General features: G+C 43.6%; 1 protein-coding gene across 8 annotated transcripts in view; it reads right to left on the bottom strand.

Annotated features, from left to right (window-relative positions):
- MAP7D2 (MAP7 domain containing 2) overlaps nt 1-23350 on the bottom strand; it is a 156415-nt gene that overhangs the window by 114916 nt on the left and 18149 nt on the right. The gene's annotated exons all lie outside the window — the stretch shown is intronic.

Raw genomic sequence — 23350 nt, 5'->3', positions numbered from 1 at the left:
ATACTAAAACAAAAAGGTGTAACCCCGCAGACATTTCATAGAAGATATTGGGGGAGATTAAATTATTGTGAGCTGTGTGCTGTCATTCCTCCTGCCTTTTATTTTTCTGTGCTGTATTTTTGGCTTACTAGTGCCAAATGTATCAATAAAGCGCACAGACTTCGATAAATATTGCACAAATGGAAAAAAAATAAAATAAAATTGCCTCGAACTGTGGGATGTCCCTTTTCTAAGGCAAGACAGATGTGATTTGACCACGGTCCAGATCCAGAGCGCCCACCGGGATCTCCCCTTTTGTTTTGTTTTTTAAATGCCGATACAAATGAATAGCCGCGGCCCGGAGCAAGGGAACGCTGTGTCCCTGCCCGGCTGCACTTCTGCTGTGATGCAGGTGGCGCTATTAGCATCATCTGCGCTGGCCAGGCCTGACTAGAGGAGGCCAGAGCAGCGCAGGACCTGGGGCGAGCCTAAGCCGTCAGGTAAACGTTTGTGTTCCCCCAACTGTGACTCCCCAGTTGTTGTAGAACTATAGCTCCCATCATGACCTTCTATCTGTGTATGATGGGAATTGTAGTTTGCAACAGCTGAAGAGTCCCAGTGGCGTCATGCATTGTTTTAGGTACACAGAGGTACAATTAGTCGGTACAGGGCAGCGTTTGTCGAAATTGTATTTGGGGGCATAGGGTGTGGCAGTAATATTGCATGGGAATAGCGTGTGGCACAATATTCTATTCAGGAGCCCAGTGTGTAGCACAGTATTCTATTCAGGAGCCCAGTGTGTGGCAGTATTATATTCAGGAGCCCAGTGTGTGGCAGTATTATATTCAGGAGCCCAGTGTGTGGCACAGTATTCTATTCAGGAGCCCAGTGTGTGGCACAGTATTCTATTCAGGGGCCCAGTGTGTGGCACAGTATTCTATTCAGGAGCCCAGTGTGTGTGGCAGTATTCTATTCAGGAGCCCAGTGTGTGTGGCAGTATTCTATTCAGGAGCCCAGTGTGTGGCACAGTATTCTATTCAGAGGGCCCAGTGTGTGGCACAGTATTCTATTCAGGGGGCCCAGTGTGTGGCACAGTATTCTATTCAGGGGGCCCAGTGTGTGGCACAGTATTCTATTCAGGGGGCCCAGTGTGTGGCACAGTATTCTATTCAGGGGGCCCAGTGTGTGGCACAGTATTCTATTCAGGGGGCCCAGTGTGTGGCACAGTATTCTATTCAGGGGGCCCAGTGTGTGGCACAGTATTCTATTCAGGGGGCCCAGTGTGTGGCACAGTATTCTATTCAGGGGGCCCAGTGTGTGGCACAGTATTCTATTCAGGGGGCCCAGTGTGTGGCAGTATTATATTCAGGGGCCCAGTGTGTGGCAGTATTATATTCAGGGGCCCAGTGTGTGGCAGTATTATATTCGTGGACCCTCACTAAAAATATTTGAGTGTGGTATAATGTGGTTGACTGTGGTATGATTTAGAGGGCTTTCTAAAAGCTTGTGAACTTTTTTTGCACCTTTTTCAAAAAGGCGCACATGGTAAAATAATCTTCCACTGCAGTGTCAAAAATGATTCACTGCATTTCACAGTCAGTTTTGGAGAAAGTGTCTATTTTGATATTGCGCAACATTTTTGGGCAAAAACAAAAACTACGCAAACATTTTGCACCAAATTTTAGCCAATAAAACCATCAAGAAGGCAATAAAAAAAAAAATTTAAAAAATAAATCACCCCGTTGTGACTAAATTAAATTTACACTGACCGCACATCTCAGATGCCATGGACCACACTGCCAAATGCAGCTTTGCAGCCACTAAGCTGCCAATGGAGGTGGGAATACCCCTTTAAATCCTGGACCTAGGAAACAACATTTCTCCAAAAGTATTTATTTTCCTACAATGATAATGTGTCATATTCCCAGGATTCTGGCATGTGAAAGCTAAGGTTATGTCCACACGGCAGAATTTCCGCAATTCTGACGAAATTCTGCCGCAATTCCGCAAAAATTCTGCCGCAATTCCGCAATTCTGGCAAAGTTCTGTTTAGAAAAGCTGTGGCTTAATTTTCCCTGAAATCTAAAAATATAAGACTTTTCATATATTTGCGGAATGCCGAAAGCAGAATTTCCGTGGTGGAATGTCTGCTGGGGAGATTCTGCTGTCTGAATGGGACTACAGAATCCCATTTAAATCATTAGACAGTAAATTACAGTGGAATTTCCGGTAGAATTCTTCTGCAGAATTCCGTGTGGAAATTCTGCAATATGAACATACCTTTAGGGCCAGTCACACGCATAGAAATCGTGATACTTTTATAATGGCAATAGAAGGTTTGTACTTCAAATTTACCTGTAAGTATTGTGTCCTTTAAAGCATAAAGCAATACTATAAACGTTTGAGAGATTCAGGCACCTGCCCACTATTAACCTCTTAAAGACCACGGACGTAAATGTACGTCCTGGTTTGGCGGTACTTTGCACAGCTGGACATACATTTACGTCCTGTGTATGACCATGAGCATCAGAGCGGTGCTCGAGTCATACACGGCAGGTTTCGGCTGCTATCAGCAGCCGGGGACCCGCCGGTAATGGCCGACACCTGCGATCGCGCGGATGTCCGCCATTAACCCCTTTGTCCGTCTCCCGGCATCTCCTGCTCTGGTCTGAGAACGAGCAGAAGATAGCCGATAATACGGGTTAGTGCTATGCTCTATGCATAGCACTGAACAGTATTAGCAATCAAATGATTGCTATAGATAGTCCTCTATGGAGACATAAAAAGTGTAGAAAAAAAAAAGTTTAAAAATGTAAAAATAAAAAGTAAAATGAAAAATCCCCTCCAATAAAAATTTTAATTTTACCCCCAAAAAGCGTAGAATTTTTTTAACAAACATTTGGTATCGCCGCATGCGTAAATGTCTGAACTATCGAAATATAATGTTAATGATCCCGTATGGTAAACGGCGTAAACGTAAACATTTTTATTAAAAAAAGGTCCAAAAAGGTGTCCCATTTTATTCTAAAAAGAAATTAATAAAAAAATTATCTAAAAAAATGTTTTATATATGCAAATGTGGTATCGATAAAAAGTACAGATGACGGCGCAAAAAAATGAACCCTCATACCACCCATGGTGGTGGTGCGGTGGGGGCAGTGCATTATCGGCTTATCGGCAAGGTAGTTGCCGATACCGATAATGCCCAAAATCGTGATTATCGGCCGATAATATCGGCCATACCGATAATCGGTCGATCCCTATTTTATGACAGATTTTGTACAAAAAGTATCTAGCCATGGGTATCATTTTAATCGTATTGACCCACAGAATAAAGAACACGTCATTTTTACCGTAAAGTGTACAGTGTGAAAACAAAACCTTCCAAAATGTGCAAAATTGTGGTTTTCATAAAAATTTCCTCCCTTTAAAATTTTCTTTTTTTTTTGGTTTGCTGTACATTTTATGGTAAAATGAGAGATTTCATTACAAAGTACAATTGGTCACTACTGTTGCTCGCGAATATTCGCAATTTATTCACGAAAATCGCATATTCGCGAATATAGCACTATATATTCGAAATGTTTTTTTTTTTTTGTTTCACAGTACACATCACAGTGATCATCCCTCTCTGCTTCCCACTTGTGTGGTGTAAAGAAGGCTCTAATACTACTGTGTGAGACCGCCGGGCGAATATTCGCATATGCGAATATTGCTCCCTCCCTTCTTCTGCTTCTATCAAGTTACACTGGTATACCTGCTATAAAGTTCATAAATTTTCACATATGTGAATTTTCACATATGCGTGAAAAAAATGTGAATATTACGAATATGCGAATTTAGCAAATATATGACGAATATTCGTCCATATATTAGCGAATTCTAATATGGCCCCTGTCGCTCATCACTATTGGTCACACAAAAAACAAGCCCTTATATGGGTCTGTAGATGGAAATATAAAAGAGTTATGGATTTTAGAAGGCGAGGAGGAAAAAACGAAGATGCAAATAATATTTGCCTGGTCCTTAAGGTTAAAATGGGCTTGGTCTTTAAGGGGTTAAATACTGCAAGGTGAAAACAGGGCGAGGTTGTGCTGTATGTTCCTGTTGGCATATTTCCTGCCATAAGAATTTCTTCTCAGTGCACATTAAGTGTTACAGTGTATCTAGTAAATGTGATACTGGGTTAAGAGCCAGGTAGAAATAAAATTTATACATATACATACATATACATATTATATATATATATATATATATATATATATATATACACACACACACACACAAATATATACAATAACATACAAATCAGTTGATAATATTTTTAGTATAATCTTTGTGTCTGTTAAAAGGTCTCTTATGCTGCTAGGTTTAATCCCCTTTAGGATTCTGCCCATTTGGGCCTTAAAGGGGTACTCCGCCCCTAGCATCCTATCCGCTATCCAAAAGGATAGGGGGATAAGATGTCTGATCGCGGGGCTCTCCTCTGCAGTGCCCCGCTCTCATTACTGCACAGAGCAAACTCGCTCTGTGCGTAATGACCGGCGATACAGGGGCTGGAGCATCGTGACCTCACGGCCTCGCCTTGCCCCCTCGTGACATCATGGCCCGCCCCCGCAATACAAATCTATGGGAGGGGGCGTGGCGGCCATCACGCCCCCTCCCATAAACTTGTATTGAGGGGGCAGGGCCGTGATGTTACAAGTGGCGGGGCCGTGACGTCACGATGCTCCGGCCCCTGTATCGCCGGTCATTACGCACAGAGCGAGTTTGCTCTGTGCAGTAATGAGAGTGGGGCACTGCAGAGGAGAGCCCCGCGATCAGACATCTTATCCCCTATGCTTTGGATAGGGGATAAGATGCTAGGGGTGGAGTACCCCTTTAAGGACTCAGACAATTTTATTTTTACGTTTTTGTTTTTTTCCTCCTTGCCTTCAAAAAACAAGGGCTTGTTTTTTGTGCGACCAGTTGTCCGTTGTAATGCCATCACTCACTTTACCATAAAATGTATGGCACAACCAAAAAATTTTGCAAAGTTTGGAAGGTTTCGTTTTCGCGCCGTACAATTTACGGTAAAAATGACATGTGTTCTTTATTCTTTGGGTCAATAGGATTACAATAATACCCATGATTACATACTTTTCTATTACTGTGGCGCTTTAAAAATAATCGCAAACTTTTAAACCAAATTAGTACGTTTAAAATCCCCCTATTTTGAAGACCTATTAACTTTTTCATTTTCCCGTATAAGCGGCGGTATGAGGGCTCATTTTTTGCACCGTGATCTTATGCATAGGGCATAGCACTAATCAGTGTTATCGGCTATCTTCTGCTCGATCGCAGACCAGAGCAGAAGATCTGTGGAAGGCAGCGGAGGCAGGTGAGGGGACCTCCGTCTGCAGATCTGGATGATCAGATCGCCGAGGCAGCGCTGCGAGCGATCCGATCATCCACTTTAGTGACCGCAATGCTGCAGATGCCATGATCTGTATTGATCACGGCATCTGAGGGGTTAATGGCGGACATCCGGGCGATCGGGGATGTTGGCCATTACTGGCAGGTCCCTGGCTGCTATCAGCAGCCAGGACCTGTTGCGCATGCTCGCGGTTATGTATAGGACGTAAATGTACATCCTGGTGCGTTGAGTACCACCTCACCAGGGCATACATTTACATCCTGCATCAAGGGGTACTCCGGTGGAAAACCATTTTTCTTAAATTAACTGGAGCCAGAATGTTAAAAAGAATTGTAAATTACTTCTATTTAAAAATCTTATTCCTTCCAATACTTAGCTGCTATATGCTCCACAGGAAATGCTTTTCTTTTTGAATTTATTTTCTGTCTAACCACAGTGCTCTCTGCTGACACCTCTGTCCATGTCAGGAACTGTCCAGAGCAGGAGAGGTTTTTCTATTGGGATTTGCTCCTGGTCTGGACAGTTCCTGATATAGACACAGGTGTCAGCAGAGAGCACTGTGGTCAGACAAAAAAGAAATTAAAAAAGAAAAGGACTTCCTGTGGATCACACAGCAGGTAATAAGTACTGGAAGGAGTAAGATTTTTAAAAAGAAGTAATTTACAAATCCGTTTCTTTCTGGCACCAGTTGATTTAAAAAAGTAACCCTTTAATATTAAGAACTATGATATTTATGAGAAGTATATAGCACTTTGTGCACTATAGGGCATCAGTATAGTGAATGCAGGGGTTTGAGGTGTATCGTATTTATTCAGTTATCATATTTATCGGGGTATACCACGCACCGGCCTATAACACGCACCCTCATTTTACCAAGGATATTTGGGTAAAAAAAGTTTTTTACCCAAATATCCATGATAAAATGAGGGTGCGTGTGTGCGCGTGTATACCCCGATATACCCCCAGTAAAGGCAGGGGGAGAGAGGCCGTCGCTGCCCACTTCTCTCCCCCTGCCTTTCCTGGGGTCTAGAGCGCTGCTGTCGGCCCTTTTCACCCCCTGGTTATCGGGTCCGCGCTGCTCCAGGCCTCCGTCGTGCTGGGGACCAGCGTCGTTGCTATGCACCGTTCAGCGCATAGCAACGACGCCAGGGACGCACGACGGAGGCCTGGAGCAGCGCGGACCCGACTCAGGTAATTATGCCACCGGGGATGGGGGGAGGCAACGGGGCAGCGGCGCCGGCAATGGGTGCCGCTGCCCCTTCTCTCCCCCTGGCTGTCGGCACCGCTTCTCTCTCCCTGGCTATCGGCGCCGGCACCAATAGTCAGGGGGACAGAACGGGCAACGGCGCCGATAACCAGGGGGTGAAAAGGGCCGACAGCAGCGCTCTAGACCCCAGGAAAGGCAGGGGGAGAGAAGCGGGCAGCGACGGCCTCTCTCTCCCTGCCTTTCCTGGGGGTGTATCGGCGTATAACACGCACACAGACTTTAGGCTAAAAATTTTAGCCTAAAAAGTGCGTGTTATACGCCGATAAATACGGTATATGCTTCCGTTACATGGCAATGCCCAAAAGTTTTAATGAAAGTAAAAGTTAAATAGTTATGAGACCTATCTGAAAGACACAGGAATATTTCAGCAGTGAAATGAAGTTTATTGGATAAACAGAAAATGTGCAACCTGCATCAAAACAAAAAGTAGACAGGTGCACAAATTTGGGTCCCAACAGAAATATCACATCAATATTTAGCAGGGGTCTCAAACTGGTGGCCCTCCAGATGTTGCTGTGGTGAGCTGGGTGAGGCAATGGTGTAACAGGGTCTGGTGTTATTAACCCTTAGTTGTCATGACGCCAGGGTGTGGTTTGCTTAGTATTGAAGGTCCTGCCGCCAACCGGCCCACAAACGGCAGGGATAATAAACGGAATGTCCACAGCAGAATTTATGAAATAACTGGAAACTTTTACTTGAACTTTTATGCAAACAGCCTGTACAATTAAACAGTTTCTCTCGAGGTAACTGGGATGCAGGTTCCTCACAGGCTTTTCTAGGAATTGTAATAATGAACTTTATGCAGGCCACTGTGCTACTAATCATAAGATTTGAGTAGAATAGTAGTCACAGGATTTGTAGGTTGAGCTTTGTAACTCACGGTTTTGGTGGCTGCTGGATTCTTATGCTTTGCCCTAGTTGAATTGAGATTGATGCCGAGTTGCTTATTGTGCTTGCTTGATAGTCCAGCAGGAAGAGAGAAGAGAGCCAAGACATGCAGGTTCCAAGAGGGCAAATTTAGTGACTACAGCCCCTTATATACTAAGGAGGCTAGACTAAGCTCATTGGCCAGCAAACCTGTAGGTCCTGAACCTAGTGAACTCTGGGTACGTCACATGACCCAGTAAGGTCCTTAAACATCCGTACATTCACAGCTGTAGATCACATGACCTGGGAAGGTCCTATACATTTATTTTACCTATACATTAAATAATATACATATAAACACAGTTATATGAGGTGACCAAGGGGCAAGCCCTGCAGGAGAGCCCTGTGGAAATGGAGAGACTCTAGCTGAGGGGACTCTAGACAGGGACAGGACAAGGTACTGTACCGGGACACCACATTGCAAAACTTCAACTCCCAGGATGCTTGGACATGCCCAGACAGCCATTTGCTGCAGCTAATGGCTGTCGGGAATGCTGGGAGTTGAAGTTTTGCAACATATGGAGGGCCACCAGTTTGAGACCCCTGCTTTAGACTCTTCTTATAGCCTGTTATGAGGGTCCGGATTCTGGATGAAGGGATTTTGGACCATTCCTCCTTCCATCTCCAGTTCATTGAGGTTTGATGGTCGCAAAGCATGGACAGCCCGCTTCACATCACACCAAAGATTGTGAATTAAATTTAGGTCTGGTGATTGGGATTAAGGGCAGAGTAGATTTTGCACAGTGCTTTGGGTCGTTGTCTTGTTAAAATATCCATTATTCTCAAGTATATGCTGACATTGAGCGGAGTCCATGCGACCCTCAACTTTGACCCCTTAACCTGTTCAGGACACCGGGCGTATGCATATGCCCTCCATCCCGAGTCCTTAAGGACGTGGGGCGTATGCATACGCCCGTGGGAATTCCGGTCCCCGCCGCTAGCCAGTTGAGGACCGGACCGGAATGCCTGCTGAAATCATTCAGCAGGCATCCTGGCACCCCCCCATGTCGATTGCAGAAAATCGTATGTCAATTCTGCTATTTTCCGCTATTCCGGGCTGATCGGGTCTCTGGTGACCTGATCACCCGGAAAATAGGGATGATCGAAGCTGTCAGTGACAGCCCCGATCATCCTGAGGGCTAGGAGTGAGGTCGCAGTGCTGCGATCTCCTCCTATCCCCTGCCATTGGTCAGAACTGATTCTGACCAATGGCAGAGCAGGACAGTGGGTTGCCATGGCAACCACCCGTTCTGCCCACCCCTGGATGTCGAGGGGAACATGGACAGAAGATGGAGGCCGGGCACCTGCAAAGTAGATGCCTGGGGACCCCCCGATCTTCGCTGGAGACTGCTGGATCCTGGCTCAGGTAGGGAAACTACTGTGGGGGGGGGGGGAATTGAAAGTGATCTTTACTGTGGCATACACTAGGAAGGTCAAACTGCAACTCCCAGCATGCTGGGAGTAGTAGTTTTGCAACATCTGGAGGGTCACAGTTTGGAGACCACTGTTACAGTGGTGCCCAAACGGTAGCCCTCCAGATGTTGCCAAACTACAACTCTCAGCATGCTTGGACTGCCCAGGCATGCTGGGAGTTGTAATTCTGTAACATCTGTCCCTTCAGATTTAGCAATTTTCATGAAATTTTTGAAAATTGCTGCTCTACTTTGAAGCCTTCTAATTTTTTCAAAAATCAAAAATATGTCCATTTTATGATGCCAACTAGGGCTGGGCGGTATGACCAAATATGTGTATCACGGTATTTTTTTAACTTACGGCGATTCCATGGTATATAACGGTATAACTCACCCACCTCGGCCGCACGCTGGGGACTGGGGAGGGCAGCCGTCAGCCTATCACCGTCCGGAGCGATGCCCCGCCATGGCCAGTGACAGGCTGAGCCCACTGTCATGCAAGAAGCCGGCAGTCCGGGCATGCTGGGAGTTGTAGTTTTGCAACAGCTGGAGGTCCGCAGGTTGGAGACCACTGGCGTATAGTGAGTTCCAGCGCCCGGCGGCCCCCCACCAAAGGAGGAGGGCAGTGCTTGAAATCTGTGAGTAGAACCCCGCTGGGCTGATCATTAATTTCGGGGGGGGGGGGGGGGGGGGGGGGTGGCAGAACAGCACTGGCGGGTCAAATAGGGTTAGTTCCTCGATGTGGGGAAAGCGCTGCGCTAGGCTGATAATACATTTCCGAGGGTGAGGAGCCCAACCGGTACTGCGGTATGGGGGAAAATTTATATCTTGCAGCCCAAAAAATTAACCGGTATACTGCCCAGCCCTAATGCCAACATAGAGTGGACATATTGTATTTGTGAATAAAAATAAAAAATTTATTGGGAATATCCATTTTCCTTACAAAGTTAGAAAAATGCCAAATTTTCATGACATTTTGGGATTTTTCACCAAAAAAGGATGCAAGTAACGCCGAAAATTTACCACCAAAATAAAGTAGAATATGTCACGAAAAAAAACAATCTCAGAATCAGAATATTCGGTAAAAGCGTTTTCGCGTTATTAATTCGTAAAGCGACGGTGGTCAGAATTGCGAAAAAGGGCTCAGTCCTTAAGGTGAAAAAGGGCTGCGTCCTTAAGGGGTACTACCGTGCTGACAACTTATCCCTATCTAAAAAGGATAGGGCATAAGTTGCCTGATCGCGCGGGGTGCCGCCGCTGGGGACCCCGGCAATCTCGCACGCAGCACCCCGCTCTCATCATGCCCCGGAGCGAAGTGTACAGCGTGAAAACAATCCCCCCCCCCCCAAAAAAAGAAATTCTAAACTGTGATTTTCGTTAACATTTCCTTGGGAAAACAATTTTTGGGTTTACCATACATTTTAGGGATGACATTACAAAGTACAACTGGTCACGCAAAAAAACAAGCCCTCATATGGGTCTGTGAATGAAAATATAAAAGAGTTATGGATTTCAGAAGGCAAGGAGGAAAAAACAAAAAACAAAAAAAAAAAAAAGCACATGAAATTGGCCTTAAAGGGGTACTCAGTCGCAAACATCTTATGCCGCTGGGGAACCCCAAAATCTCCAGCATGGCACCCCGCCATTCGGCGCCCGATGACTGTGGATGTGGCTGCCGCGCCCCCTCCGTTCACTTCCATGGGAGGAAGTGTGACGGCTGAATGGTGGGGGCGTGATGTGAGGTTTCAAACGCGGAAGCTGCAAGCTTCCGTGTTCTCCACGCAGCCAGCACGGAGATTGCGGGGGTCCCCAGCAGCGAGACCCCCACGATCTAACATCTTATCCCCTATGCTTTAGTTAGGGGATAAGATGTTTGCAATGGAGTACCCCTTTAAAGCCATAATGGGCTGTCTCCTTCAAGGGTTCATGAATGCGGCAGTACCACATGTGTTTGTTTGTTTTTATTTTTTTTATAAAAAAAAATGGGTGGGGATTCAAACTTATTAAGGAACAGGCTTATTCACATTTATTAACTTTTTTACACTTTTTACTTTTTTTGGCAGGCTGGGAGCTTCAGAGCACCGATCAGACGGCGAGGAGGGAGGAAAGGGCCCTCCCGCTATCCTCTCAGCTCAGCTGCCGAGATAGATTTTTTTATTTACATTTAATACGCTGAAATAACTTTGATCGAGGTGGCTAAAGGGTTAATGCTGGGCATCGGCTCGAGCTGCGATGTCTGGCATTAACCACGAGTCCTGGCTGCTGATAGAAGTCAGCATCCACTAGGTATGAAGCATGCCCAGCTCGTAGGCATACTTCAAACATCGGTAACGGAACCAGGGTATACAGGTACACCCTGCGTCTTTAAGTACCAAGACGCAAGGGCGTACCCATACACCTTGTGTCCTTAAGGGGTTAAAGGGGTATCCTGCTAAAAAACTATTTATTTTAAGTCAACTGGTGCCAGAACGTTAAACAGATTTGTAAAAGTCTTCTATTTAAAAATCTTAATCCATCCAGTACTTTGCTGCTGTATGCTCCACAGGAAGTTCTTCTCTTTTTAAAATGTATTTTCTGTCCGTCTACAGTGCTCTTTGCTGAAACCTCTGTCTGTATCAGGAACGGTCAAGAGCAAGACATGTTTGCTATGGGGATTTGCTCCTGCTCTTGACAGTTCCTAAGACAGACAAAGGTGTCAGCAGAGAGCACTGTGGCCAGACAGAAAATAAATTTAAAAAATAACTGACTGTAGAGCATATAGCAGCTGATAAGTACTGGAAGGATTAAAACATGTTTTAATAGAACTAAATCGATTAAATCAACTGGTACCAGATTTGTAGGAGTACCCCTTTAACACGACTCCCAGTATTGGCACTGGCCACACAGCCTCACAGCATGATGGAACCTCCATCAAATTTTACAGTGGGTAGCAAGCGTTTGTCTTGGAACGCGGTGTTCTTTTGACGCCATGCATCACGCCCCTTGTTATGACCAAATAACTCAGACTTTGTTTCATCAGTCCACAGCACATTCTTCCAAAATTAAGCTGGCTTCTCCAAATGTGCATATGCATACCTCAAGCTGCTCTGTTCTCCGATAAAGCTTCTTTATATGCTAAGTGTGCTGAATTGTTGAACGATGCACAGTCACACCATCAACAGCAAGAAGATGATGTAGGTCTTTGGAGGTGGTCTGTGGGCTGTTTTTGCTATCCTTCGCCTTGAACTCTGATATTTTACTTGGCCTTCCACTTCTGGCCACTCACTATGTTCCTTGCAGTGGACACTGAAAGCTTAAAATATCTGTGATAGCTTTTTGTAGCCTCCTTCCCCTAAACCATAAGTTGAACAATCTTTGTTTTCATTTCATTTGAGAATTCTTTCTAAGCTCCTTATGCATCTCTTCAGAGGAGAGTCGAAGAGAACAAATTGGAATTGTCCACCTTAACCCCTTAAAAGGAAATCTGTCATCAGAGTCACCTGCACTAACCTTTCAGGACAGACTGGTAGTGCAGGTGGCACTGACAACAGTACTTACCTGGTACCGTTCCGTGGTCCTCATGCAATCCTCTTCGGTATCTTTAGCCCTGGGCCAGACTTGGAGCATGGGCCGAGCTTAGTGACATCACTGCTGCCGTTTGCTTGTAGAGGGACCCAGCAGAGAACAGCAGCAGTGAAATCACTAAGCTCCGCCTATGTTCCAAGTCCCTCCCGGAGCTGAAGATACCGGAGAGGATTGCTGGAGGACCACAGCACTGAACGGGACCAGGTAAGTACAGTTGTACTCATTGCCATCTGCTCTACCTGTATGTACCAACAGGTTAGTGCAGGTGACACTGATGACAGATTTCCTTTAAAGACCAAGCCCATTTTTGCCTTAAAGGACCAGGCCAATTTTCATTTTTGCACTTTGGTTTTTAGAAGGGGAGGAGGAAACCAAAACTGAGTTTTGGCTCAGAATTGATCAGCGTTATCGGTGCTCTGCTGCTCTAGCCTGCCATTGCTGGCAGGGACATCAGAGCACAGATTGGATGGGGAGGAGGCAGGTAAGGGCCCTCCTGCCATCCACTCAGCTTATCGAGTCCAGCTATTTTGCCAGGGATGTCCCGATCAGCTCTGCAGGGCTACCGGCATTTAGACGCAGTCTAAATAATCTTAATCTTCTAAAGGGTTAATGTCTGGCATCTGCCCGACTGGTGATGTCAGCCATTAACCGCCGGTCCACATGAGCACTCTCAAACTTTATGGTAAATCTCCCCATGTCACCCTCCTTTCTGCTGCACCTCCTGTCACCGCTGTCACTAACATCATTTTTAGAAAGAAGAAGAATGGATTGTTTGAATTTTCATTGGGGGGAGGAATTTTTTTTCCTAAACAAAAAAAAAAATATATAAAAAAGAATCCCAAACGGTCAAAAACTGAATAGAAAGTGAACGCTATGCAAAAGTGGTACTGATAAAAAACTACAGTGTGCAGCACTAAAATTGATTACGTTGATTTTTCTTTTTTGCTGGCTCCTAGGTTTATGGCAAATTTGTCAATCCCTACTTCAGAATGTCAAAAACTTGGTGCAACAAGATGGCTGCATGACAACCAAGTTTAATGTCATAATGCAGATATTAATCATGAATGTCAGAATAATGCATTCCAAAAACCTGTCCATTCAGACTTCTCTACTTCTACAGCACTAAAGCGAGCAAGTCTACCAGACAGAGCACATGACGTAACAGTTCAGGTTATGCACATAATTAACAGCTATTAAGTGTTCCATAGACAAAACACCCTGACATTGTTCTCATTCCAAATATAACTACAAGAAGATAATGTGCCAAGGAAGATTGTTGTCTTTATGAATGAGAAAACAGGCATCCTCTGTTCTTCTCTCAATTTGTACTAGTAATTTGCCCTTTTTTTTGCCAGGGCTTGTAGCTGAGATGTGGTCAGAAGCCGTATTCAGATTTGCACTACTAAATCCCTTTTTTCCCCCAAATGAAATGTTTAAAAAAAAAAAAAAAAATTGTCATTAAAGGGGTATTTCAGCATTTTACTGTATATGCCCTATCCACAGAAAGCAACTAATCAGATAGGTCCGAGCACTGGGACAACCCCCTGCTCCTGCACTATGAGAGCTGGGGCGCCATGTAGGAGATTGCGGTGGTCCCAGTGGTCAGACCCCCCCATGATCAGAAGCCTAGCCCCTATCCTGTGAAGAGGACATAAGTAAATTGTTGGAATACCCCTCTAACCCCTTGGTGGCAAAGACCATTTTGACCTTAACCCCTTTTTTCCTCCTCTTTTAAAAATCTTAACGCTTTCAATTTTGCCCTTTTGGCCTTGTTTTTTTTGCGTGACCAATCGTACTTTGTAAAAAATAAATAGGGTATAGAGCCCTTGCTGAAAGATGTTACCGGAGTACATAGCCCATGAGATGGTACACAGTGTTTTCTTGAGACATTCACCTAACTTCTGGCTTCCTTGTAATAATTTCCTGATTCGCCACATTGTCTGATTGCCCTGATCCCATGGGCTGCTGAACTGCTGTTTGTATTTACATATGTTTAGAAGTTATTGTTCTTGATTTTTGTGTCAATAAAAGACGTTTAATAAGAAAAAAATAATAATAATATTGTGTGGTTTAATAAAAAAAAAATGCAATTTTGTAAATTTGGGGGCTTTAGTTTCTACACAGTGCACTTTTTGGTAAAAATTACACCTTATCTTTTATTTTGTAGGTCATACAGTTACAGGGATTCACAATTTATGTTTATTAATAATAATAATAATAATAATAATTTGTATGTTTAAAAAGGTCATCTTCTGACCTATATTTTTTTTTTATTTTTCTGCATACGGGGCTATATGAGGGCTAATTTTTTGCGCCGTGGTCTGTAGTTTTTATCAGTACCATTTTTGTTTTGATGCAACTTTGATTGCTTTTTATAATATTTTTCATGGTATATGAAGTGACCAAAAATGCACAATGTTGGAATTTTTTTTTACGTGTATGCAATCGACTGTGCGGTTTAACTACCCTTATATTTTAAACAGTTCGTACATTTACGAACGCGGCGGTACTACATATGATTTAATTTTTTTTTTAAATGGGAAGGGGGGGGGTGCGAATTTAAACTTTTATTAGGAAGGGGTTATTTTATAATTTATTTAATTTATTTTTAAGCCCCCTAGGGCTACAACATGCAACCTTTTGATTGCATGTGCTGATCAATGCTATGCCATAGCAAATTTCTTTGCAGCTTAACAACCAGAAAGCTAGAGGTGAGTGCCCAAATAGAGTGAGTAAAGTGCATGCTATGTGCTTTCACTCATGTGGGGTCTCTATGCCCAGTGAGTTACGGCACCCTGGAATCACCACTCCCAGGGCTCTTTTGTACCTCGGCTCTTGTTCCCTCCGGATCGGAGGGAACAAGAGGATAAGTCTCTTCAGGGTAACCGCTGGCCCATGGCAAACCCTGGTACACCTGCCCCACTCCATATTATTTTCCATTCTGTCTTGGTAGTCTACCACACTGATAACTAACAGAACAGATACTACACTTGTTCTTAACCAAAAGTCCGAGAAGCAATAAGGGTAAGGAACTATTGACAGTATTCAGAATATTGGGCACACTAGATGGGCCAAATGATTCTTATCTGTCTACAAATGCTATGTTTCTATATAAAAACAGACACTGCAATATTACAATTGAATATCACAATTTAGAAAGTCATTGTAAGTCCCATAAAGATGGCCTAAATGTTTATTATCCCTTTTGAATGACATAACAGAATAAAATAGAAGTGTCTACAAGTTAAACATCTAAGGACTTAGTACAAGATATGACATTCAGCTCCGAGCAGTCTTGTCTGCCCTGCTAGAAAACCACGGCCAGTTGTGGAATTTTTCCTCCTTAAACAATTGTTCATCCAAGTATTAATCCATCACACTTGAGTGCACGGGAGGAGACACTTCATGTCACTTCCTAATATGACAGCTAGGGCCACAGGTTCTCAATGCTTCTGTATAGGTAAAATGGATATTGACTAGGCAAATGCGACAGACCATTACAATTATACATAAAAAAAATAAAAAATAAAAAAAATCTATCCATCTATCTGAGAAAGAAAATTATTAATTGATTGGTTATACCGGGGGAAACCTTTTTTTTTTTTTTTTTTTTTATATAAATGAACTGGTGCCAGAAAGTTAAACAGATTTGTAAATTACTTCAATTAAAAAAAAAAAAGTCTTTACCCTTCCAGTACTTTTTAGCAGCTGTTTGCTACAGAGGAGAATCTTTATTTTTTAAATTTCTTTTTTGTCTTGTCCACAGTCTTCTCTGCTGACACCTGATGCCCGTACCAGGAACTATCCAGAGCAGGAGAAAAACCCCATAGCAAATCTATGCTACCCTGGACAGAGGTGTCAGCAGAGAGCACTGTGGACAACACAAAAAAGAAATTCAAAAAGCAAAGAATTTCCTCTGTAGCATACAGCTGCTAAAAAGTATTAAAAGGATTAAGATTTTTTAAATAGAAGTAATTTATAAATCTGTTTAACTTTCTGGCACCAGCTAATTTATAAAAAAAAAAAAAAAAAAGTGTACCCCTTTAATTTACCCTTATAACCACTATATGACAAATAAAATCATGGACGAAATGTGACCAAATTCTTCATTAAAATCAAATGAACTTCTGTACATCTGCAGACATCTGCAACTGAAAAAGGGTAGGCTCATGCCCGAAACGCGTTTTGCTCATGGATGCAACCGTTTGAGTGTTTTTTTAAATAAAGTACTGTTGTATTTAAAGATACCAGTTACTTTATTTTAGAAAAACATGGCTTCTTTTTGCCAGCAATGAACGTGAGTATTTAGCTGTCGGCTGTCGTATGTGTGTGGCCAGCACAAGGCCCAATTTACACAAAGGCCCTGCACACAAAGGATTTATTTGGTAAACTGACTGCATGTAGTCACAATCAGACTACGTTCAACCCATTAAATTCTGCTTTGGCAGGTTCCCAATGTATAGCTGGCATAGAACTAGGCATAGGCATCAAAATGTGGTGTGAATGAGGCCAAAGGACCCTTTTAGATGGGCTGAAGGGAGGCAGCAAACAAGCGCTTATTTTGCTGATTGGCTCTTGTTTACCAAGTTGAGGCTTAACCCTTTCATGACCCAGCTAGTTTTGGCCTTTATGGCCCAGTCTGTTTTTTCGAATCTGACATGTGTCTTTTAGTGGTAATAACTTTGAACTGCTTTTACCTGGCAAAGTGATTCAGACAGTTTTTTCGAGGCATATTGTACTTTATATTAGTGGTAAAGTTTTGTTGATACATGAAGCGATTTTTGATAAAAAAATAAAAAAAAATAAAAAAAAAGAAGACTATAATGTGAAAAATTAGAAAAGTTTTAATTTCTCTATGTTTGAAAAACTCTCTACTTGTAAGAGAAATGGTCATACCAAATAAATTTAGTTATAAATTCACATCCACAACATGTCTACTTTATGCTGGCATCATTTGTTAAACATTCTTTATCTTTTTTACAACATTAGAAGGATTTCAGGACTCCCCTGTAGCGGCTTCCGGGTGTAGACAGGAAGCCAGCACATGCGCAGTGGAGTCCTGAAATCAGGGGGGAAGAGGGGGAGATGATGAGGGAGAGCATGAATATTCATAAGCCGGGCGGTGCTGCGGGCCAAGCGGCGGTTAGGTCAGTGCCAGATGAAGGCAAGAACCCCCACCCCCATGCCAGTTAGCAGCTATCAAGAAGAAAGTAGATAATGGGCGAACCGCACTGTGGATCCGGGCATGGTATGCATCAAACTGATCAGCGTCCCCTGTACTACCAGCCAGTACTGCTGGTTAGTGCCCCCTGCGACAGTTTTCCTTTAATGAAACATTTTGGGTTGTCTTATTAAGGCTACAAAGCAAATTTGGCTGCAACAGTGGTTTGGCAGGCAAAAAAAATCACCATGCAGCAGGTATGGCCAGTGTATGGGGGTCGCATTGCGACCAAAAAGAATCAGCTATCATGACCTAACAGTCACAAGAAATCCACTTCAGATGGTCCCCCATACAGTTACCTTAGCACAGACGTAGTGCTAAACACACACAGTGGCACAGTGATTTTTGGTGACATGACCCATGTCTGAGCCCTAATTGCCAAGTGATCAGATGATGTTTACGTTGTGTATTATTCAGCACTTACATTGGGAGTATATGTCGATGCACTCATTTTAGCAGAGGGTTCTACAGTCAAGATAAAAGCCCACCAGACAAGCATGTGGAGGATTAAAACATTCACATTAGGGTAATATATGTTATCCCCAGATTGCTGGCACTTCCTTACATAATTACAGCAGTAAAAACCTCTTCAGGCAGACAAGAGACAACCATTATTTCTTATGAGCAATGTTTATCTAGCAATTCATTCTTTAGTTGTCAGCAAAGATTCGCACCATTGAATTAAAATAGAAAAGAATACAGAAGACTGCAAAAATATGTGGCTACTATTACCGTGAACATAAGGCAAAATAAATATAAAAAAATGTTACAGAAGTAAAGAGGATAAGGCTATCCTTTAACATTTCTTCTGATCATTCTTGCTCGGCAACTCTCTGCTTACTGCTAGTTCTCATTGTAGTGTCATTTTTGTCTTCAGGCTGTGACATTAGGCTTGTTTGGCTTGTACTGCCATCTCCTTACCAGTTATGTCTGTTCCAGTCTGCAACACCTGGCTTCTCCAGTTAAGTACTCATTATACAATTTGGCTCCAGAGATTACTACCCTTGCTTGGCACGACTAGCTGGACGTTGCTCTTGGACTTCTTCATGTTCAAACTGTATCTGATCTATGTTCTGGCTTTTTGCTACCAGAAAGGCTATCATTTTTAAAAGGTGTCCAAAGAGGACACTCCCTGCTGCTAATACACAGCTAAAGCCCCATATACATTTTAGAGTATGTCAATGGTATATATCAGGACTACATATGCACTTTCATGCAGTCATTGGGGTGATCCCTGGCTGCTTCTGCCTGCCCTGCTGACCTTGACTGATCTCTCTCCTTGTCTGGGTATAATCTGATGCAAATAAAAGAGCAGAGCTTCTCCCAAGGACAGTATGTCTGTAGCAGTGTAAAGACATATGACAGAGGTTGCACCAATCAGGTGTCTGCTCACCTTGTGGGGTTGTGTGCGTCAGACAACCACCATGAAGTGCTGACATTGTGATAGAAGTGGAGCTGCCTCCCAGGGATCAGGTTAGGGTTCCCCCCAGTTGGTCGTGGATCATCAGATAGGAAGACAGGAAAAAAAACTGGATATTTCAGTCGTGTGCCGCAAGGGTAGACCGGATCCAGTTGTGGACACAAGTTTCTTTAGACAATTTCAAAGGCGTTTCAAGGCTGCTGCCGCTTTCTCAATGAACAATGGCTTCTGAGTAGGCTAACTAAAGAAGCTTATGTCCATAACTGGATCCGGTCTATCCTTGCGGCATGCGCCTGACATATCCCGGTTTTTTTTTCCTGTCTGCCCATCCTTGTCGGAGTATAGGAAGGGCTCTATTAATCAGCATAGATCTCTCAAGCTGACAAGGAGAGACCACCCAGATGACCAGTGGTAGCATGAAAGAGGACAGGTTGTCTTAATTTTTTTTTTTTAAACCAACTGATGCCAGAAAGTTAAACAGATTTGTAAATTACTTCTATTAAAAAATCTTTATCCTTCCAGTCCTTATTAGCAGCTGTATGCTACAGAGGAAATTATTTGCTTTTTGAATTTCTTTTTTGTCTTGTCCACAGTGCTCTCTGCCGACACCTCTGTCCGTGTCAGGAACGGTCCAGAGCAGCATAGGTTTGCAGTGGGGATTTTCTCCTGCTCTGGACAGTTCCTGACACGGACAGAGGTGTCCGCAGAGAGCACTGGACAAGACAAGAAAAGAAATTCAAAAAGAGTTTCCTCTGTAGCATACAGCTGCTAAAAAGTACTGGAAGGGTAAAGATTTTTTAATAGATGTCATTTACAAATCTGTTTAACTTTCTGGCAATTGATTTAAAAAAAAAAAAAAAAAAGTTTTCCACACTGCAAGACAAATGTTAGGTTACGGTCCCTTTAAGACAAAATGAAAACTAAAAATGCATAGAGCTGTGTATAAAGATGACGCGGACAAAAAAATAAAAACTAGTAAAATAAAATACCCTTGTAGATAAAAGTAACTTGCAGGCTTTTAAATGTGGCCTTCTGTAGGGTTTTCCCTGTCCCCACATCACAGGAGCTACCTGTCGGAAGTCTTTAGGTCGGCCTATAGGGATCAGTCATGTAGATGTTATGAGCTATCCTGTAACATATAAATCAGAGGGACCAATGCCTAATAGAGGCAGTATAAAACACTGACCTTGGTCTGTCACTATGATGTGCATGCAATAAATCCAATTGCTTACTGCAGCTTCCACATGGTGGTATGACCAGACATCATTACACAGCTTTGTTATATAATAACCAGAACTGAATAATAGTAGATCTCATCGAATATCTCTATATTAGCAACAATTTACAACATGAATAAATAAAAGGGGGGGGGGGTGTAAAATTGCTCCTGAACAATACACAAAGTCAACAAAAAACTAAAAATGTCAAATAAAGCATCTGTTTGACTGTAACATTCTACAGATTGTTCAGATGCTAAAACATCTAAACACCACAAAATGTAACATTTTGTAGGGAAACAAACATAAGCAGAATTGTATTTATTTTCATTGTAAGACTAGAGTACAGCTCCATTACAGAGATGTCTGGGAGGAGACCTTCTAGAAAACAAGACAATTCAATTTCATGAAGTCTGGATCAATAAAGCTTTCAGGATTATTAGAATTGTTTTTTCAGTACCAATTAATCTGACTAATCAGTTAGCACAGAGGGTACACAGTGTTATGTAACCTTTATATAGATGAAGCCTCTAGACAAGGTTGACTAAACTCACTGCATGAAGTGTGTATAAACACACACACACGGTAGGAAAACAAACTACTCTACCACTACCACTGGCCTTTGTTTACAAGCTGCTAGTCGTTGGCCTCAACAGCAATGCATTGTATTTAAAAAGGGTACTCCCCTATCGGATAAGGTGTCAGATCGCCGGGGTCCCGCTGCTGGGGACCTGGGGGAATCGCCGCTGCGGCACCCTGCCATCATTACTGCACAGAGCGAGTTCGTTCTGTGCGTAATGACGGGCGATACAGGGGCCGGAGCAGCATGACGTCACGGCTCCTCCCCTCATGACATCACGACCCGTCCCCTTAATGCAAGTCTATGGCAGGGGGCGAGACGACCGCCACGCCCCCTTCCTATAGACTTGCATTGACGGGGCAGACCGTGACGTAACGATGCTCCGGCCCCTGTATTGCCCGTCGTTACGTGCAGAGCGATCTCGCTCTGCGCAGTAATGATAGCGGGGTGCCGCAGCAGCGATCCCCGGGGTCCCCAGCAGCGGGACCCCGGCAATCTGACATCTCATCCCCTATCCTTTGGATAGGGGATAAGATGTCTAGGGGCCGAGTACCCCTTTAAAGGGGTACCCCAGTGGAAATTTTTTTTTTTTTTTTTTTTTTTTTTTTTTTTTATCAACTGGTAAATTGTAAAAAAAAAAAAAAAAAAATCTTAATCCTTCCAGTTCTTAGCTGCTGTATGCTCCACAGGAAGTTATTTTCTGTTTGACCACAATGCTCTCTGGACAGTTCCTGACATGGGTGTCAGCAGAGTACAAGCAAATCCCCATAGCAAACCTCTTCTGCTCTGGACAGTTCCTGATACAGACAGAGGTGTCAGCAGAGAGCACTGTGGTCAGACTGAAAAGAACTTCAGAATGAAATACAACTTCCTGTGGAGCATACAGCAGCTGATAAGTATTAGAATGATTAAGAGCTTTAAATAGAAGTCATTTACAAGTCTGTTTAACTTTCTGGCACCAGTTGATCTGAAAAAAAATTTGGTTTTCCACCGGAATACCCCTTTAAGTTCAAACCCTTTGTGGCATGCGGGAGGAACTGTATGCTGACGTATATACCACAGCATACCCCCACCCTCATTACTTTTATTGGACCAACGAGTGTAAAAGTTGTTGAATATTTGCGATTCATATTTTGTGCAGCTGGTTTTGCTACCATAATTTCAATGGGGAGTAAAATCAGCTGCAAAAAACATGCAGCAAAAATATGCAGCAGATCCTGTACATGTGAACATACCTTATATTAGGGATCAACCGATTATCGGTTTGGCCGATATTATCAGCCGATATTCACGATTTTTGACATTATCGGTATCGACAATTACCTTGCCGATAATGTCCCGCACGCCGTCCCAATCGCGCTACTTCTGGCTTCTGCTGCGTCCTGCATTACGCTGTGCAGTGCGGTGACGTCCTCAACGTGACGTCACTGTCAGTGCGCACAGTGACAGCGCAAGACGGGAGCCAGAAGTAACGCGGACCTCGGACCCCAGGAACAGGTAATTATAAAACCGGGGATGGGGAGGTAGTGGGGCAGCGGCGGTGTGCGGTGCGGGGGTAGGGGGGGGGGGGAAATGACAGCTGTGTGCGGTGCGATTCGGTGCGGGGGGGATAGCGGCGGTGGTTGGGAGGACCCCCAGACAGGCAGGGGGAGAGAAGCGGGTGGCGGCGGTGGTCTCTGATTCAGTCAAAGCCACTGCAGTTAATTGATTTAAAGCGCCCGCTTTTGCTGCTGCATATTTTGCTGCACATTGACTTCACTAGGCAGCAAAATCTGCCGAAGCAGAAAATACGGACCTGTGAATGTAGCATTCCAAAGTTATTTTACAGGAGAAACAAAATTGATCTGCCTCAACTGGTGTCCAAAAGGAGCAGCTAGTCCTAGCACAGAAGCAATGCAGTACCACAATATACTGTAGGGAAGCACTACCACACAGGAATTCAGTGCATAAACTTCAATGATAAAGGAGATGGGGGGGGAGGGTGTTAAATGGGCCCTGTCAGATACAAAAACTTTTGATGTTGTAAAGCATGTATAACCAATAGGTTTTGCAATTGCTTTCATTAGAAAATTTTCAGTATTTCATACTAAAAAAGCCAGTCAAACAACTGCCCCCCCTGCCTGCCTGGACACATACTAGTCCTGCTGTGTCCATGCATCATCACCTATGTCATGGACACACTTCCTTGATTGACAGCTGTGAGCGCAGGGCTGACAGCTAGAGGAAAAATCCTTCCACTGTCAGCTTGTGTCCCACTACTGTCAGTGAGGACAAGCTGGGAGTTGTAGTTTACCTAATGCTAGAGGAGATGTGAGCAGACAGCATACTGAGTGAGGGGGCGGAGACC

Source organism: Hyla sarda, chromosome 2, assembly GCF_029499605.1.
Source record: "Hyla sarda isolate aHylSar1 chromosome 2, aHylSar1.hap1, whole genome shotgun sequence".
Classification (NCBI taxonomy): Eukaryota; Metazoa; Chordata; class Amphibia; order Anura; family Hylidae; genus Hyla; species Hyla sarda.
This window is presented reverse-complemented; position numbering and strand designations above follow the sequence as displayed.